The 17,672-nt window shown below is 54.1% G+C and overlaps 1 long non-coding RNA gene across 1 annotated transcript; it reads left to right on the top strand.

The window, feature by feature from the left end:
* The first annotated feature begins 634 nt into the window (after window positions 1-634).
* Window positions 635-3,497, top strand: LOC140621349 (uncharacterized). Its single transcript, XR_012021063.1, has 3 exons — window positions 635-839; window positions 1,066-1,247; window positions 2,868-3,497. It is a non-coding gene; the product is annotated as an uncharacterized lncRNA (long non-coding RNA).
* Window positions 3,498-17,672: the final 14,175 nt, after the last annotated feature.

The following is a 17,672-nucleotide window of genomic DNA, read 5'->3' as shown; positions in this document are numbered from 1 at the left end:
GTCTGACATCACCCCTCATGCTTCAACTGGACAGATATCACCAGAATAACAGCACAGAACCATTGAGCCCCTCCTCTTGGCTACTGGTTTTAACAGTAACCTCCTAAGGAACACCCCGAGCCTGACGGGGCCCATCATAAACTAGACCAATCACCCTGGGTGCACAGTTAGCCTCTAGGAGTGACCCCAGAGCTGTTGGGTGAAGATCACCCCAGGGGTGTGCGCTCCTGACTGAGCAGGGGTGACAGGCCAGAAGGGATGCCAGCTAACTATGTCTGCAAAGACCCTATTTCCAAACAAGCTCACCTTCTGAGGTTCCAGGCAGCTGTGATTTGGGGGCCAGCGTGGACACCAAGCACCAACCGGGTCTCTGTTACCTCACTCTGCATGAAGTCACACCTGCCTGGAGAGACCACATCCTGGAGAGAAGCTCAAGACACAGGTTTGGAAGGACAGGGGTCTGGATCCAGCAAAGAAGCGGGGGACAGGGCTGGGGACCAGGAGCTGTGGGGGTTGTGTCTCATGTGCACCACGGCCCCCAGCTCACAAAGGGTCCTGTCCCTCCCTCTGTGGGTCTGGGCCATTCACTGTCAATGCACACAGGGCCTGTGGGTGGCCAGCAGACTTCCCCCCCTCACCTGACAGTTTGGGGTCCATGATGGAGCCTGGAGCAGCCTCCTCGCTCTGGGCGGGTGGGAATAGCCTGCCCTTCCAGAAGGGTGTGCTGCCCGTGAGGCCTGGATGCGGGAGCCCACTCGATTTGTCACCCTAGCAGTGGATGGAGGACCCTTCAAAGTCTAAGTCAGGGCACAGGCACCCACAGAGCTTCCCTGGAGGTGGTAAGGCCAGACTTCTGGTGGGGATTTCTATAAACGGATGGCAGAGCCTTGGGATTTAGTGTCCTCACCCTCATGTCATGAACCTGAGGACTCGGGGGGGTTTGGCTTTACAGAGCACGCCTGGGAGCGTCTCACCAGCAGGATGTGTGGTGGACCCCTCTGGTCTGTGCCTGGGAGTCGGGGCCCTCCTGTACCTCTCAGATCCCACAAATACTCTGCCCTGCAGGCTTCATCTCCCTCAGAACATTCGTTGAGAGAACTCGGCGTCGACCTTGCTCAGGAGGAGGAAGTGCCCTCCATCTCCAGCCCATGTTTGAGGAATCTCAACAGATGGGGACGAGCTGCCTTGTTGTCTCATCCCATTCAGAGGGGCCCGTGGTCCCAGACCAAGCAGAGACTACCTCTCAGGTGACAGGCTCTGGGCCAGGCCTGAAAGGAGATATGTAGGGGTTGTGGGGAACAGAAGTGCCCGTGAGCTTCGATCCTACAAATGCTCTCATCTGTCAGGGAGTTTTTGCCAAGGTGGCTGTTCAGGGGCTGGTGCGGGGTAGGGGGGTGGGGGGGGCTGGTGCAGAGGTGCCCTCAGGGGGGAGGTGAGCGCTCCATGGACCTGCTGAATGAGGCCCCGGCTCCTTCAGGCCTGGGTGCCATTCCTGGGAGCCAGAGGCTGGGGGCTCCTGCCAGGACCAACTCTCCTCTTCCCTCCTGGCCCTGCAGACGTGCTCAGGCAGGAGGACTCCTGGCGTGTGAAGCATGTGTGTGCAGCCCCTTCCAGGCAGTCCCTTCCAGAATCAGCCCCAGGGTGCTCCGGGCAGGCGGGGCCTCAGGCCTGGGATTCCAAGGCCCAGGAGGAACCTGGGTCAGAAATGCAGTGAGCCCTTGCTGGGGACAGAGGCCTGGGTCTTGCCCCTGAGGCCTCCTTCTCCCCAGGGCAGTGGCGGCACTTCCCAGGAGCTGACCCAGGATGGAGGTGCCCCCTCCACACACGGCAGCTCGGAGCCCCAGGCCCAGGCCCTGCTCCCAGGAGGGGCCCACTGTGGGCAGGATGGGTCAGTGGCCAGGCTGAGCCCTTACATCATGGTCCCTGCTGTGTCGCCTGGGGAGGTTTGGAAGCAGGGCCGAACAATGTCCTCATGGCCCCCAGGAGAGGAATGGACAGTGGGGGGACCCCAGAAGGAGAAGGCCCTGGAATCTCAGAAACAGGGAAGCTTCTCACTGTGCTTCTACTTGTAAGGTAGGGGCCTGGGTGTGGCCCCTGAACCTGTGAGCTGTCCCACTGTGTGGCTTCTGGTGGCCTCTGGGACTCTGGACAGAGCCTCCCACTGAAGACAGTGGTTGCTCTTCAGGACATTACTACGAGGTATAACCAACAGGATAGTTTCACGTGCATGTGCAGACTTCAAACTCCTGAAGCTTCAGAGGGGGCTCAGCTCGGGTCCTTTGTGAGACTGGGAAAGAGGCTTCAGGAACAGCTGGATCAAGGGTCCAGGTGTCAGGATTTTGTTTCTTGCTGTCTTTTGGCTTTCCTGCTTTCTCTGTGATAGCTTCGTTCTCCACCAGAGGATCTCCAACAGAGACACAGTGGCCCTCGGCACCCCAAGTTCCAGGATTCTTGGTGCTTTTGATTTCAGGAGAGAAGTCCCCTCTTTCTTAGTGTCTGTATTTGTCTAAGGAGGGGAGCTGGGCCTGGGCCTGCTCAGGTCTCATGCCTACCCCTGGACTGAGGGGTTTGAGGTCATTCCCTGGTTGAGGAGGGCGGTTCCCAGGAGGCAAGAGAACAGGGGCAGAGATGTTAGGTGAACCCAACATCAGGCTTTACTACTGGATGTTTGGAGATCGGCCTCCCAGATGGGACCATTTAGGGGGTACCTGGTGACAGCTTGGAGACAGGGAGGAAGAGTACTGATGGAGGAGGGAAGAGCTTCTAAAAACCCTTGCACCCCAACAAACTCACAACTCTGAAAACTTGAAAACATTACCGAAATAGTGACAAGAAAGGGTTTGCACATCCCTTTGCTTCCTGAACAGGCTGCTGCTGGAGAACACAGAGCTTTCTGGAGGCTGTGCCCTGCAGATTCATTTCGGATTTGACATTTAAAAGAATGTTCCACCCACGGCTTTTCTCTGAGAGATGAGAGTATCTGTGAAGTTAATATTCAGGTAGAGAAATGGTGTGCTTGGGGAAAATCACCGCGTCTGAAATGCCGTGCCCCGGGACTTGATTCGTAGGAGAACTGCAAGAACAAAAAGGTAAAATGCAAAATTCTTCTCTGACATCTTCACTGCCCAGGAGGTCCCAGCTCAGACGCGGTGGGAGTCCTTTCCCTGCCGCCCCTGCTGCCGAGGGCTGGGGGGTCACCCAGGGCCCAGAGAAGGGGCTCCCCAGAGTGAGCTCGGGTGGGAAAAGCTGTGGTTTTATTTTCACATTGAAGTGTTGCATTTCCTTTGATTATTGAACGGAAGCAACAAATTACAGCAGTTTTAGCAGGACTCGGGATGTCATCACCGATGGAATCCGAGATATTTTATACCCCGTTATTTCTGTGTGGAATCTGGAAATCCAGCCCCTGCTCCTCTCTGCTCCGAAACTGCAGTGGTTATTAGACCTGCCACTGGATCTTACTACAAATGCATCATTAAAAAGCACATACATTGCTTTTCTGCAATTATAATTCAGTACCCATTTTGATACTGGTGTGTTGTTTGTTATCCTTCTGAATTATATTTAGGGTATTTAAGTATACAATTCTGGGAAGGGGGCCACAGGCCTCACTGGTCTGCTGCGAGGAGCTACGGCGCTTCCCAGTTCTGTGCTATGAGTCTGGCAGGTGCTCTTCAGGGAACCCTCGCAACCACACTGGGAAGTGGGTACTGACCATCCGCCCGCTTAACAGATGGAAAGATTGAGGCTCACAGAGTGGATACGTCCCCCTGGGATGCTGAGCAGCAAGTGGCAGAGCCGGACTCCAACTCCAGAAATCCTGGTCTCCCCTTCCATCCCACCTGCTAGCACGTCCTCAGACACCCAGCGAGGCAGGCCCCTCTCCCTCTGGAAGCCCCTCTCCTGGAATCACGGGTGAGCAGGGTTTGTCTGAAATAATTAATTGACTGTTACCCAGAAGCAGAAACCCACCAAAGAGAGATGAGACAAGCGTTCGGCTCACCTGATTTTTAAGCGGAAACCATGAGGCATCACCCCTCTCATGCTATTTAGTGAGCCACACTCACATGCCTCCAAGGGCACAGCGCGTGCAGCATGCGTGGTCCGTGCGGGACTGGGGTGGACGCTGGGCAGATGGGCTGGATTGAGGTGGGGAGGACAGGTGAGGAAGGAAAGGATGAGCAGGGGTGAGAGGGAGAGGACAGGGAAGCTGGAGGCAAATAGGAGACTAAGCCTAAGCGTGGGCAAATCACAGAAGGCAAGGGGCACGGCCCTCCTCTTGCACAGATGTGAGTTCAAATCCTGCTCTGGCCTCACCAGCTCTGTGAACCGTGCTGCTTCCAGGCCTCACACCAAAGACTTTGCACCTGCCTCAGAGATGAGTGTGGGGTTGACAACTCTGCGTGTGGACAGGGAGCAGGCCTGGCCCTCGGTGGGTGCCCGTCCGTGGAGACACAGGCAATGTGGGCCTGATGTCATCTGGCACCATGAGCTGTTGCGGGCTTGGGCTTTGGGGACAGAACCTTTTCCCTGTCTTTTAATTTTTTTTAGATTTTATTTATTTAATCATGAGAGACACACAGAGAGAGGCAGAGACACAGGCAGAGGGAGAAGCAGGCTCCATGCGGGGAGCCCGATGTGGGACTCGATCCCGGGTCTCCAGGATCAGGCCCTGGGCCAAAGTTGGCGGCGTTAAACCGCTGGGCCACCAGGGCTGCCCCTTTTCCCCCATCTTATCTCAGTCCTGCGTGTTGCCACTGAAACTTGCTCCCTGCTCTCCATCTGCTCTTCATCTGGAAGCATCCTGGTCTCGTGGACCTGCCACCAGCCAGGCGCCGCAGCACCGGGACGAGCATCCCCAGAGCACCCAGCTGCGAGCCAGCAGCACCCTTCCTCCCTTAAGGTTTTCTGCACAAGGAGCTCGTGTCCCTCAGCATCTGTTGGCCGCGTCCCACCAGGGTGACTTGTCACTTCAGCTCATGCCATCTGCACACTCAGCATCCTGATGGCGACCCCCCCCCCAAATCATGGAGGGAGCCCAGGATTCCCGCACTTGTCTTCCTAGCCCTTGGCTTTCACATTTCACAGCAGCACTGTCTTTTCCAAAAACAAAAAACAAAAACAAAAACAAAAGCCCGGCCCCCTCCATCCCCAGCCGTGGCTTCTCGGCAACCCCCCTTACACAGCTTGGCAACGGAAAATAGCAAGTTCCTTTTCCAAACATCCTCGGGTAAAGTACGCAGGGCCCTGAAAACCAGGCCGCGCCACCTTCCGGGTGGTGAAATCGCCACCTTGGTTTCCTATTGTCAAGAACCTGACCCGGTCACCAGGCCAGGGACAGGTTCCCTGCTCTGGGTATGTGGCCGGTCCTCTGATTTCCATGCAGGCTGGGGACGAGGGGCAAAGAGCCGCCGCCCCCGGGGCTCAGGAGGGAAGGTGCACGGTTCCCCAGGCTGGGGGCCAGGGCAGGGCGTCTTTCCTGGGTGAGTCCCCCCCACTCACGGGGGTCCCGTGCTCCCTGGGCAGCAGCTGAGCCCAGATGGCCAAAATGGGAGGCAGGGTCTTCCCACGGCTCAGGTCGGGATGGTCGCCGAACGCCCCTGCTGAGACACAGGGCATCTGCGTCAGGAGCCTTGGCAGATGCTCTCTTTCCAAAGGGACTTACCCGTGATTGCGGAATGGATGTGGCCTCACATTAAGATGTTTTATGACCCTGATTAACCAGGAGAGGGGAGCTGGAGGGAGGCGGTGACTAATCCTCCCACAAGGGAGCTGGACCCCATCATCCCCACGTAGACAGAGAGGCTGGAGCAGCCGGTGGGGGGGTCTGCTCCCCCGCTCCCACCAAGGAGAAGCCCAATTCCAGCCTGGGCGGGAACCTCAGGCCTGCTGGTGGCCTGTGCGGGGCAGAGACCTGTTCCTGCCCCCGGAGGGGGTGCCGTCGAGCACAGACATCTTATGTAGGACAGAGGGAGCTGTGGCCTGGGAGGTGGCATCTGCATGCCGGGGGGGGGGGACAGGGAGCCCAGACCCCACTAGGGAGGGCTGTCCCGGAGGGGTCCCGGCTGCCCCCTTTGAGACAGGTGTAAGAAGGAGTCACAGGAGGACACAGCCCCTGACATCCCTCAGGGTCTTAGCTTGGGCCCCACCGGAAGGCTCTTTGCCAGCCCGAATCCTGAGCAAGTCCCTGCTTCTCTCAGGAAGAGTGTGTTCTCCCGGTTTGGCTTCCCTCTCCGCTTGGCCCAGAAAGCTCAAGGCTAAATTTCAGAGCCTGGTCAGGTTCTCCAATTCCCATAATACATACGGAGCATTCTGACCCCCCACCCCTCGCCAGTCTTTCTGTCTTAGTTCTCTGCCCTGATCTCTCGGGCATTGGTGTTTCTGGTTCTCAGTTTTAGGGCGCCCGGCCCTGTGTGCATCTCCGGTCCACATGGAACGAGGGCGAGGGTAATAAGGAGCTCATCTGTCTGTCCTGCTCGGCTGGGGGTGTGTCCAGGGTGTCCATCCACATGACCACCCATGTTCCCAGAGGAAATCCTCTCTTAAATCCACCCAGAAGCAGAAAGGGTGGGGTCAGGCACGGGGCACCCAATTATAGAACCAACCCATCTGGGCCCAGGGGCCGGTGAAGGGGGTCTTCGTGCCCAAGACTCTCCTCACTGTTTCAGAGGAGTGAACTAGCTGCATCTATCAATGTGAACAATTCTCCAGAACAGACGACTGAGCCATAAGTCAAGCTGCAGAAGAATATGTACAAGATGATATTTTCAAAATGATTTTAAAACATTTTTTTAAGATTTTATTTATTTATTCATGAGAGACACAGAGGGAGAGGCAGAGACACAGGCAGAGGGAGAAGCAGGCTCCACACAGGGAGCCCGACGTGGGACTCGATCCCAGGACCCCGGGGTCATGCCCTGAGCCGAAGGCAGATGCTCAACTGCTGAGCCACCCGGGTGCCTTGGGTTTAAATTTTAAGTTGTTTTCAGCAGTTGGCTTGTTTATGAGATGGCACTCTGGCCACCAAACTGAGGATGTCTGGCCTGTCAGAGGTCAGGGCAGGGCCTGCCTTGAAAGACCCTAGTCCTTCCCACTTTTCTAATGGCTCACCTACATCTGTGGGAATTGGCTACTGGGCCCAGGGACACAGGGACACAGCCGGTGGCCTCAGCCAAGGCACCACGCAGAGTCAGCAGGTCCATGTGGGGATGCAGGGAAGCCCCCTTGGGGGGTTCCAGCAGGCCAGAGCCCTAATCCATGAACAGGGATGGGGTTCCTTCCTGGGCCACTCCCAGGAAGCTGTGGCTGGGTGCAGTGAGGGACACCTCAGCTCGGGCACAAAATCTGAGAGGGGGTCACCTCAGGCCCGCTGTGATGGCTATCACCAGAGAACAAAAACAGAAAGGAGCCAGGGGTCGGTGAAGACGTGGAGAAATTGGAACCCTTGTGCCTTGCTGGTGGGAATGTAAATGCGGTAGCCGCTGCAGGATCCAGTGATTGTGCTTCGGGGTGTATACGCTCCAAGGAACTCCGCAGATACTTGCACCCCGCCGTTCGCAGCAGCATCACTTACAATACCGGAAGGTACCAGAAGGTACAAACAACCAAAATACCCATTGATGGACACGTGGGTTAACTAAATGCACTCTCAGCCACACACAGAATCTTATTCGGGCTTAAAAAGCCATGAAGTGGATCCCTGGGTGGCTCAGCGGTTTGGCGCCTGCCTTTGGCCCAGGGCGCGATCCTGGAGTCCGGGGATCGAGTCCCACGTCGGGCTCCTTGCATGGAGACTGCTTCTCCCTCTGCCTGTGTCTCTGCCTCTCTCTCTCTTGCTCTCTATGTCTATCATGAATAAATAAATAAAATCTTAAAAAAAAAAGCCATGAAGTTCTGACACCTGCTGCTCTGAGGGTGACCCTTAGAGTCACCATGTGCAGCACAAGGGGCCAGTCCCCAAGGACAGGCGTTGTGTGATTCCATTTAAATCAAGCTTCTGGAGCAGTCAGGTTCTTAGACATGGAAAGGAGACTAGAAGGTGCCAGGGGCTGGGGGCTGTGGGTAGAGGGGGGTTTGTGTTTTATGGGGGCAGAGTCTCAGTTTGGGAAGATGAAAAGTTCCGGTGGTGGATGGTGGGGTGTTTGCAGAAAAATGGGAAATGTGCTTCATGCTACTGAATCTGACACTTAAAAATAGGCAAGTGTGCCTGGCTGGCTACGCTGGGTAAGCCTCTGACTCTTGGTTTTGGCTCAGGTCATGGTCTCGGGGTCCTGGGATCCTGGGGTCCGGCCCTGGCTTAGGCACCACGCTCAGCAGGAAATCTCCTTCTCTGCCTCTCTCTCCCTCTGCCCCTTCCCCTGCTCTCTCTCTCTCTCTCTCAAATAAATAAATCAAATCTTTTATTACAGAGAGAGAGAGAGAAGGACCCCTGGGTGGCTCAGGGGTTGAGTGTCTGCCTTCGGCTCAGGGTGTGATCCTGGAGTCCCAGGATCGAGTCCCACGTCGGGTTTCCTGCAAGGACCCTGATTCTCCATCTGCCTATGTCTCTGGCTCTCTCTTTCTCTCATGAATAAATAAATAAAATCTTTAAAAAAGAGAGAGAGGGCCAGTGGGACAGTAGGGGGAGAGGGAGATGCAGACTCCTGCTGCACAGGTAGCCTAATGCAGGGCTTCATCCCGGGACCCCGAGATCATGACCTGAGCCCAAGGCAGATGCTTGACTGACTGAGCCACTCAGGCGCCCCATAAATAAACAAATCTTTAAAAAATTGGTAAAATAGTAAGTTATATATGTATATTTTGTAATAAATAAAAAAATTTAAGGCATGCCCAGAAAACTCAGTAATCAAGATAAATATTTGCACGCTATATTGTTCTTAAGGATCAAAATTTATGCAGAAAACCCCATGATGAACAGAATGGCAACATTTTACATAAAGGGGACTTGAACTTCGGGCTCTCCTGGCTCCACTGTGGTGCAGCCTGGCCCTAACAGTTACCCTTTTGGAGATCATCACTGAGCTTCCTCCCTCGGGGGCAGCCCCGCGTGGCAAGAATTCTTTTTCTTGTTGCACATGCGGGTAAATGAGGCTCCTAGGATGGAAGTCACGTGCCCCCAGGCCACCCTGTGCCTCCGGCCTCCGCAAAGCTGCCTCCTGGCTGCACACAGCTCTGCACTCGGGCTGCCAGCAGCTGCCACCAGCCTCCTCCTGAGACAGAAGCCGGAGGTCAGAGCCCGAGCTGGAGATTTCCATCCTATCTCGGGAATTTTGTGAGAAGCTGGTAAATGCGTGGCTTTCCCTCCTGTGATTTTGCTTCATCTGTTTTTTTTTCTTTTTTTTAATTTCCGCTGCTCCATCTGTGATGATGAGATTTTTCTGGCTCTGTAATCTGGTCTAATAAGCCCTAATTATTAAAGCTTCCCTGACAACGCTGTGCTCCCTGGCTCCCGGGAAGCCGGGCCATAGAGGGACCCGGGCACAAGGTCTCTGCCCTCCCGGGAGGGGCATGGGTCACCACTTGCCTCTTGGTCAACGTCACATCCTGCGACCTTGCCTGCCTCGTCCTCAGCGGTACCCAAACCTGCCGGACACACAGAAGACGCTTCATAAATCCTTGCTGAGTGAGTGAGGGAATGAAAAAAAATCAAAGTCTAATCAGCGTAGAACACATTAAAAATTACACACACTCATTTTGGCAGGTGTCCTTGAAACATGTACCCGGGGCAATTGTCAGATGAGAATTTGCTGGCTGAAATAGGAAAGCAAGAGATTTCGTGATGCTTTAAAAACCCTGTCTTGAATCTCTCTATTTCTAATCTACAGTTGAGGTGGACACAGTAACAACACATATGCTTTAACCCCAAAAGAGGTGAAAATATAATTAGTCACCAAATACGTTGATAGATGATGAGTTTGCCCTTGATGTGACCATAAAGGCACAGACCATTGAGCCACCAGACGGGCGCTCAAAGGACAAATGAGTGTGTGAGTGTGGTCTGAAGGCGTTGACTTACCTTCAGGCTAAAGAGATTCCTTCCTTGCTGTTCCTGGGCCTGGGAGGAGCGGCTCCTCCGTGGCTTGCCTCCCCGAGAGGCACCTCGAGTCTACGGTCCCTTGTGCTCCTCTGAAACGGACGAGGTGGCCCGTGTAGGACAGGCCCTGGGCAGGCTGAGTGGGCACGGCGCAGGTGCACGGGGCAGAGTCTATATTGCCTCCTGCCCCTGCCCTCCCAGCTCGGAGTCCCCCGGCTCCTGGGAGCTAACTGCACATCTGGCCTTGCTCACCCAGACGAGGCTGTGAGGGGCCCTGACTGTGGCCTGTGCTGTGCTTTCTGCCAGAAAGGCCCCCGCTCCCTTCAGCGTCCCCCGCTCCCGAACCATCCTCATCTAAGGACCCTGCCACTCCAGGTCTGCTCCCAGCACAAACAGCCCACGGGGAGTGCAGGGTCTCAGCTCCACGACCCGAGGAATCAGAATCCTTCTATACCCAAGGTCTTCAGGAAATTCCAATGCTCTTTAAAGTGGGAGACACCTGGTAAGTCCTGCTCACCCTCAGTCTTCAGCTCAGAGGCCGCCTCCTGCAGGGAGCCCTCCTGCCCTGCTCCCCACCCCACCCGCAGAGGGACAGTTCCAGAGCCCAGCGATGGGTGCACATGCCCCCTTCATGAGCACTTGCAGTCCCTGAGTCCTCCCCTCTGCTGCGGGGGACTTGGCAGGAGGACATTTCTTACTGTCGTGGTTCCCACGTGTAGCAGCATCGGCTAGACTGAGGGAGTCCGTGTGCCCACCTGGGGGTCCTCATTGGATCCCTCTGGAAGCTGCCCTTGGGGTCCCCGTTGTGGGAGCCGCTGGGAGGTGAGACCACCGGCTCTCGGGGGCCTTCAGGTATGGTGGGGTCTGGGGGGAGCCCACGAGGACACGTCTACTCCACGCTCGCCTCCCTGGAGGCCAGGCCTCCCATGGGGCGATGGGTCCAGGCCTTGCTGACTTTCCCCAGGGTCGCCCTGCAGAGATTTTGCTAAGGGTGATGTGGGGACAACCAGACCACACACGGGGTTCAGAAAAGGTCTGAGTCTCTCTTCCTGCCTCTCCTCTGACCCCCCAATGGCCCAACCTTGGTCCCAGTCTGTCCTCCTGCATCTCCATGATGACCAGGCCAGGGCAGTCCCCTGGGCTCCATGCAGACCTCTGTCCCCTTACCCCCCCAGACCACCTCCTGTCCCCTGCATCTCAGCCTGAATGTCCCTCCGGGTGTGGCCCCTGACCCCGCCAGCCACCACCCATTGGGAATTCTCTGCAGGGCAGACAATCCTCTTCCTTGTCACCTTGTTCTTGATTCTCTGGCCTCGCCAGTCACTAGGAGGAAAGCTCGGGGGTCCACGGGCCTCCCTGGCTTGTGGCTTCCATCCCACACGCACCCCACCTACTCCACCAGCGCCAAAGCCATTGGAGAAGCTGGATGCTCACTGCATATGTGGGCGCCGATGAGACAGTGACACACACGCACATGTTGGATCCACGGAGTCCCGGGCGCTGGTCCTTCTCCAAATCGCTCTGGACCCCTGTGTGCCTGCTTTGTGCCCGAGGCTGACTCCCCTGCTGCTCTCCCTGGCCCCAGGGTGGCTGCCCTGCTCCCGCCGTCCCAGGGGGACTGGATGACAGAGGGGCACATCTCCCCGTTCCTGGGACAGCCCCCCACGGGGCTCAGCGGGACCACCTCCCTGTCCTCCCTGCAGGCCCAGGGCTGGGACCAGCACACCTGCTCCTGGAGGCCGGGGGCCCCCTCCCGGGTCCTGGCCTCCTCCCTGCCACAGCTCGGGACTGTCCCCTGGCCTCTGTCTCCTCTGCCCCTTGTGGGGGGAGAGCTCCTGCTTGGGGTCTGTGCTGGGACACGAGGGCCTCTGCTCCCTGGGAATAAGATCCGGGAGTCTGTCCTCTATTAACACAGTAAACACACACGGTTTTTCTTTCCTGTTATTTATTTATCAATAAGCAAAGTTTACAATTTTCCACTATGGTTTTACATTTTCGGGACTCACAAAGCAGATGAGGGTGTCTAGATTCTGCATCGGGGGTATGTACGTGCACACCCAGGGGCAGGGGAGTGTGTGTTTGCCACGAGGAGAAAGCTTAGCAATTGGGACTGCATCCAATTCACCAATGTGAAACAACAAACGGTATCTTTTTTTTTTTTTTACAACAAACTATCTTAAGCTAAACAATAAAGTTTATGAAATTACAGAACAAGAAATTACAGAACAAGAAATTATTGCAAGCTCTTAAGTTTTTTATCTTTACAATTAGGACTGAACTAATCCTATGATTTATAACTAAATAATAAGAATTTAGGAATAAAATGTGATTGAAGACTAAAATATGAATTTAGGACTATAATAGTAATTTAGAACTAAGATATGAAAAATTTGAATTTAAGACTAAAGTATGAATTTTGGTCTACATTTGAATTTAGTACTAAAATATGAATAGGGCTGCAATATGAGTTTAGGACTAAAATATAGATTTAAGACTAAAATATGAATTTAGGACTAGAATTTGAATCTAGGACTAAAATTTGAATTTAGGACTAAAATACAAATTTAGGACTACATTAACAATTATACGTAGTTTCAGTGGGATGTTGTTTTTTTTTTCTCTTTTCTTTTTTAAACCAACCACATTTGATTCACATAAATATTGAGTTACTTCTGTACCTGACCCCGTCCTAGCGCCCAGAAGTGGTCTTGTTTTGAACATCTCTCTCCTCGTCAACCTTAAGGGATGTGGTAAGTCATAGTGGATTAATTAAAATCAAAATATCACACCTATAGTATAGAACTCTAAAGCATCCGATGGGGATGTATGTATGTAGGTTCCATACTTAGGAGACTAGTAACCAAGCTCTGGGCCACAGCACAGCAGGAAGGTCATAATGCTGTCGTGCTCAGCGTGACTGTGGCCCGAGCTGAGCAAGAGCAGCCTCGCTGGAGAGAGGGCATCAGGCCTGGTGCGCAGAACTCCAGGCCGGGGCTGTGCCGGGGGGGTGGCTGTTCGGGACCCAGCTGCCCCGAGCCCCGTCCCACCCGCAGGGGCCCGGGATCCCTGTGCCCTCCCAGTGTGACCTTCCTCCTTCCTGGGGGCCTGACCACCCCGGGGCCCCCCCGCACACTTGCCAGCCTCCGGGGGCTGCGGGCGGAGCAGGGGGGCCAGTCGGGAAAGGCCGGCAGGTCCTCTCCAACACGGCCAGCCTCTGCCTCTTGCGGGCATTCTCTTGCCTCAGCTGCTGGAACTTTCTCTCGCTGGACGCAGCTGCCTCCCAGCCTTTGGCGGCCCTGTTCTGATGGAAGAGGACCTCCTGGTGATAGTGGGCCATGGTTCTCTCCAGCTCCTGAGCCAGGTCCTGGGCGATCTTCTTGTGGAGGTTGCGAACCTGGTAGGTGCAGTTGAGGTCTCTATACAGGCCGGCCAGGCGCTTCTCTACCGCCAGGCACTGAGCTTTCTCTTGAAACAGTTGGCGGTGAAGTTGCCGGGTGTGTTGGTCCTGTTCGTCCTCCTGCTTCTGAAGGGTGAGCTTCAGCTGCTGAATCTGACTCTCAAGCTGGGAATTTTGTGCCTGCAAAGAGGCCTCCCGGGTTTGGAGACTGTGTATTTGTCGGACGAGCTCTGGGATCTCCGGCCTTTCTGCCCGGGGCTGTGTGGCTGTGTCCCCAGGCTCCCCTTCGGGTCGTCGAGGGGACACACTGAGGCCGCCACCGTCAGGGCCAGCCTTCAGGTCAACGGCTGCCCGCTGGATGAGGTGATCACCACGTCCTGCTTCTCTCTTTGGCTGGACCCCCCTGTTCTCGGCCCCCCCTAGTTTCGCAGGGAGGTGGGGCGAGGGGACGGCCTGCAGGCCCGGGTCTACACTGGGTGGGGACCGGCTGGCTGGACCTCTCGGGACCGGCTTCATGCCTGCCTCCCCCTGCTCCAGCCTTTCTTCTCGCTCCTTGTCCTGTCCTCTCTGCCTGCATCTCGAAATTTCACTGTGGAGCAGATCTGGACTTTCTGGAAAGTGAACGTTCTCCCTCACGTCCTTCTGGGCTTCGCTCGGCAGTTGGTCCCCAGCCTCCTCTGATGATCTTAGGATGGGTTTGTCCCCAGGAACTCGGGGACGTTGAAGACGTCTCTTCTGTGCCATCTTCACAAAGTTGAGAGTGTTCCAAAGTAACAGCGTGTCCAGGTTTCTATTAAATGCCAACAAGCACAGGATTTGTGACCTGGGCGGGCTGACCTCCCCCCTGGGAGGCCTGTGGGCGTCATCTGTCTGTGTGGTGGCCGCTCTCTTCTCACTGGGGGCTCCACAGACTCCATGGGGGTCAGAGCACCTTCTGCCCAGGGCCTTCCCTCTTCGGGGAGTGAGTCGTCTCTTCACGAGGAAAACCAGCCCCACGGTACACAGCAGCATGGCCCAGGGAAACACAGGGCCACATGGGCTGTGTCCCCAGCTGCCAGTAATCACCAGCAGCGCTTGCCACAGGCACTCCAGGACCAGCTGGAAAGTGGATCCGGTGGCCGAAGCCGGGCCCTCCAAGGCTGTGTAGAGCTCCATAGCTCTGGCTCCGAGTGCCAGCGTCCTGTGGGCCACAACTGCCCACTCAGAACCCTGTGGAGAGTTCCATCTCTAAAGTAAACAAGTTCCAGGCAACCAGGGCATGTCAGTTGGTTGGGGGAGGGGAGCCCAGCAGGGTCTTGAAAACAGTTCTCCCTAACTGCTCTGAAGGAGAACGTGATCTCAGTCACACAAGCATTGGGGGAGGTGGGAGGGTGGATCCCAGCCTGGAGCTGAGGCACCCACATCCCCCGAGGTCCTCCAGGGAACCTAGGGGGTCAAGGCAGGGCCAGGCCCTGTTTCTTTCTGGGCACAAGAGAAGTCAGGGCAGAGAGTTAGGGTCTCTTGCCCTGGCCTGGCCAATCCTCGATCTCATGTTCCTTCTGCTGCTGGGACTCCTGGTCCTGTCTGTCAAGGTCTCAGGGATCTCCCTCCTCTGAGGCTCCCTCCCTCTCTCATGTGGTCCCTGTGGGCAGGCTGGTCACTGGCAGGGTTGAGACCTGGGGTGTCCCCAGAGGTATTAACTAAGACTCCAGGATTCCACTGCTAACAACTCAGGAGAAATCCACTGGAACCAGCAGGGTCTAGAATTTCATTGCCTCTGTGGGGTTAGTCTGTCCTTGTTCACTGCAGGTGTTCCTGCAAGGAGGTGACTCTGCTACAGGGTGATACAGTGACCTGGTCTGTTTCCCTCATGGGGCCTCCATCTCCAACCTGTGCCTCCCCTCATGTCCAGGGGAAAGTACCCATTCCAAGGAGGCATCTTCAGAAGTAGGCCCCTGCGGATGGAATAGTTTGTATTTGGGATCAATTTGCCTCCTTTTATCACCTTAAACCACGGGTGGCTTCCTAGTATCTCTGTGGCAGAGCCAGGCTAAGAGTCCCCTTGTCCATCCCCTGGGACTCTGCCACGAGAGGCCTCTCCCCAGCCCCTTTTCTGAGAAGAAAAAGAGAGCTGTCAGAAAGGTGGGTCTGGAGTCTCAAGTGGCTCCGGGCTTAGGCTGCAGGGGCCCTGCAGATGGACAGACAGATGCTCCCTCCACCAGACTTGTTGCTCTGGGAGGAGGTGCCCATGGTCTGAAGTGAGAGTTGCTTCCTTTTGATTTTTAATTAGCCTTTATTTTTTAAAAGTAGTTTTAGGAGTGAAGAAAACTTTGAATGGAATGGATGGAGAGCTCACACACACACCCTCTGGCTCCCCCATGGAGAACCCCCTCCTGCTGACAATAGGCCTTAGTGGGGTATATTTAGCACTAGTAATGAACCAAGGTTGGTATATTATTATCAACTATAGTCCACAATTCACATTAGGGTTCACTCTTAGTGCTGTACATTCTATGGTGGTTGACAAATGAACACAGTCATGTATGCACTACTACAGTGTCATACAGAATAGTTTCACTGCCCTGAAAATCCCTGGTGCTCCTCCTACTTATTCCTTCCTCCCTCTCCCGGAGGTCCTGGACATTTTCCTTGTCCTGTAGTTGGCTTGTGTGACATTAATACAGTGATCCCAGTTTTTTAAAATTAGTGTTAGTGTGGTCCATCCTTCTCCATCCCCTACTCTTAATCTGTGTCTTTATAGTGAAAGTGAACTTCTTGTAGACATTGTACAGTTAGTTGGTTATTTTTTTAATCCATTCAGATAGTCTCTGTCTTTTAAGTCATATATTTAGACCATTGACATTTAAAGTAATTACTGGTATATGTGGATTAATACCTATCACATTTCTGTTTTCCCTTGTTGCTCTTGTTCTGTTTCTTTTATTCCCCCCTTTAATTCCTTTTGTGCATTCTGTGGTTTTAGTTGAGAAATTTATAGGTTTCTGTTTCATCTTCTTAGAATCATGCTTCTTTTAAAAATCTGTAGTAGTGCACTTGACAGTGCACATTTACAACTGACCCAAGTCCATAGCCAGAACCTGCTTCCCCCTTAGGGTTCACTTCTGCTGATTTTAACGTCTTTAGTGTCGGGAGATGTTATGGGTTGAACTCTGTTCCTCCAGACCTCGAATATTGAAGTCCTAACTCCTGTCCCATAACTCAGAATGTGACTTTATTTATAGAGTCTTTACAAAGGTAACCAAGTTAAACAGAAGTCACTTGGATGGGCCCTAATCCATCTATTAGCCGGGGAGAGAGGCCTGGAGCAGATTCTTCCTCAGAGTCCTCAGAAGGGACCAATCTTGCCAACACATTGCTTCAGGACTCCTGGCCTCTGGAAGCGTGAGAGAATAGATTTATGTCACTTAAGCCTCCCAGCCTGTGTATTGTATGACAGCTACCCCAGGAAGCCAATACAGAAGAGAAGAAATGAGGTGACCAACAGAAAGAGGGGCAGAGATGGTCAGGATGAGACAAGCAAAGGGTGCAGTGTGTCCATGTTTAAGTGTGAGTGTGCATGTATGTGTGCACAGTGCACACGAGTGAATGTGTGTGCAAGTGTGAGACAGAATGTGTGCAGTGATCATGTGTGAGTGGACATGTGTTTTTGTGCCACGATGCACATAAAGTATGAGTGTGTGTGTGCACCTGTGTTCTGAGGATCGTCTTATTCCCAACTGTGGGGCTGACTACAGAGACATATCAGTGAACATGTGGACCCCCAACACCTATCTCAGTGCCTAGTAAGGCTGATTCCTTGTCACCTCTTGTTGCAATACTACCTCTTGTTGCACATCTTGTTGCAATGCTACCACTGTTATGCCAGTTATTGAATAGACCCCAGCCACAGATGCAGGTGAAACAATGGGAACCAGGCCTTTGTGCTGGATGGAACTCACATGCTCTTACCTTCTTTATACCCAGGCTCCTTCACTAAAGTGGCTCCCAGAAAGCAGACAGTGTCTGGCTTTCAGTAATCTGTACATTCCTAGTGGTTGACATTTAAGAGCTGCTTGTGAATGAATGGCTGAGTGGAGGGTGAATGCAAAAATAAATGAATGAAAGGTAACCAAACTTGGTGCCTCCCTTGGGAATATGCTATGGGGTCCATACATAGCTTGGGAAAGCAGAAGCCCAGGCTCATACAAATTTGATTGAAAATACTAGTCCGATTGCTCAGGGTCTGAAAACTATGAACAGAGT

This window comes from Canis lupus, chromosome 30 (genome assembly GCF_048164855.1).
Source record: "Canis lupus baileyi chromosome 30, mCanLup2.hap1, whole genome shotgun sequence".
Lineage (NCBI taxonomy): Eukaryota > Metazoa > Chordata > Mammalia > Carnivora > Canidae > Canis > Canis lupus.
The sequence above is the reverse complement of the archived record's forward strand: the minus strand, read 5'-3'. Positions and strand labels throughout refer to the sequence as shown.